This window comes from Orycteropus afer, unplaced genomic scaffold (genome assembly GCF_000298275.1).
Source record: "Orycteropus afer afer isolate SDZICR_OR568_19922 unplaced genomic scaffold, OryAfe1.0 scaffold00025, whole genome shotgun sequence".
Taxonomy (NCBI): Eukaryota; Metazoa; Chordata; class Mammalia; order Tubulidentata; family Orycteropodidae; genus Orycteropus; species Orycteropus afer.
This window is the reverse complement of record NW_006921612.1, coordinates 515,618-518,094: the sequence shown is the minus strand read 5'-3', so window position 1 is coordinate 518,094 and position 2,477 is coordinate 515,618.

Genomic DNA, 2,477 nt, shown 5'->3' with positions numbered 1-2,477 from the left:
AGGCTGGCGGTTCAAACCCACCAGCCACTCCTCGGAAGGAAGGTTGGGCAATCCTACTGCCGTAGTGATACTGCCTCGGAAACCCAAGGAGGGGTTGCTATGAGTCAGGGCTGACTTGACGGCACATAACAACAACAACAACAACAACCAGGGCTTAATTTTGTGAAAAACAACTTACTTATTATTATCTCCCCTCCTCTCTCATCACATAGGATGTTGCCTATATTATGTTTATATGATTTTCCAGACCAGGTGCTATATATTTCATTTAACTTACATATTAACAATATGGGTTGATATTATTTTCTCAGTTTTACAGATAAGAGAAATAGAATTCAGAAGAACTAGAGGTGTTGCATGAAAGCATACAACCATTAAGTGTGTTTTTGTCTCAAAGCCTGTAATCTTTGCACTACTACAAGCATTCCTCACTTACAGACATAGTTACATTCCAAAAACCAGGTTGTTGTGTGCAACTGGCTTTATAGTAGAGTGGAAGGTGCTGTCCTGTTTGACACCAGTGTTGCTGTCCTCCCTGGTTACACACCATGTGTTGTGCACCTGTGGCACTTCTCAGGATGCACATGGCATAGACTGTCCCCCTTCCCTAACACACCTTCCCCACCACCATGGAGCTCTCAGTGGTTGGGCATGGTGGTGGTGGTAGTGGTCAGGTGTTGCTTCCTCCGTCAGCCTTGTGCAGCCCCTTCTGTCTCTCTCCATGTCTTCCCTTTCCACACAATGGATAAGAAAGATGGAAGAAGGGTTGATGCTTTTGAGTTGTGGTTTACATAAAGTAAAAGCTGTGGCATTGATAAAGAATGCTGAAAGTTCTGTGGACTGCTAGAAGAACTAACAAATCTGTCCTGGGAGAAGTGCAGCTGAAATGTTTCTTGGAGGTGAGAATGGCCAGACTTTGTCTCACTTACGTTGGTCATATTGTCAGAAGGGACCATTCTCTGGAGAAAGATGTCATGCTTGGTAAGGTGGAGGGCCCACAAAAGAGGGGAAGACCCTCAATGAGATGGATTGTTACAGTGGCTGCAGCAATGGGCTCAGGTATAGCAGGAATTGTGAGGCTGGCACAAGACTGGGCAGTGTTTCGTTCTGTTGGACATAAAGGTTGCTATGAGTCGGAGACAACTCAAAGGGATGTAACAACAGTACTGGCAAATTATAAGAGAATAAATTCCTATTTGTTAAGTGATATGGTATTTCTATTATAGCAGCACTAGAGAACGAGGGCAATTTTTAAGGTCTTAAAACAAAAATAAAACCTCACTGCTGTCGTGTTGATTCAACTCATTGCGACCCCTCGTTGGGTTTCCGAGGTGATATGTCTGCAGAAGTAGATTGCCTAATCTTCCTTCTGAGGAATGGCTGGTGGATTTGAACTTCCAGCCTTCTGGTTGGCAATCAAATGCCTTAGGCATTACACCACTATGATAATGGAAAAAAAGTCAACAAAACAGCACATGAGAAAGGACTATCTCATTTGGCTGTTTCAACAATTATTAAGGATCAGAATAGGGTTTTGGAGGCTATTTAGGGAGTGATTGGCATAAAATCTACAATTTTAACAAAGCAGCAAGGGCCAGTCCACATGTTGGAGATGGTGATGATTTGGATAAAATACCAAATTCAGAAGATGATTCCTATGAGTTTACTGGAGATTCAAACAAAAATATTCAGACTTTTTGAAAACCTGAAGGAACAGTAAGGAGAAAACTACTGTAAGTACTTTAATGCCAGCAAGAGTTGGTGTCATAGTGTCAAATGCAGATTTAGCTTATATAACATGCATATAACTGGAGAAGGAAGCACTGATGTTGAAGCTACCAAAAAATTCAATGTGAGCTGGACAAGATAATAAAAGATGTGGAATATCTACCAGAGCTTATTTTCAACATGGAGGAAACAAGTTTGTTTTGGAAAAGGATACCAGAACAGACCTATATTCACAAAGAGGCAATGTGGATCCTTGGTTTCAAGGCCCCGAGCATTCAAAAACATTGACAAAACAAGCTACCAGCCTACTGCAGGAGTAACTCCAAGGTCTGGATGATGACTGTGTTGTTCGAAGACAGGTTTCTAAATAGTTGCATCCCAGAAGTGCAAGCCTACTGCCTTGAACAGAAAGAAAGAAAGAAAACCCATTACTTTTTCTTTTCTTTTTTTTCTTTAATTGTAGTGAAAACATACACAAAAAGACATTCACCAACATAACAACTTCCACTTTTACAGCTCAGGGACATTGATTACATTTTTCATGTTGTGCCACCATTATTGCTGTCCTTTTTCCAAAATATTCCACTACCTGTGAGCATAACTCAATACCCCCAAACAAAAGCTTCCCCCTTCCCCCTCCCTCCTACCCCTGGTAACCACTGATAATCTTTGTTTTTTTCTGTCTGTCTCTGTCTCTCTCTCTATATATGTATGTGTGTGTGTGTGTATATATATATATATATATATAT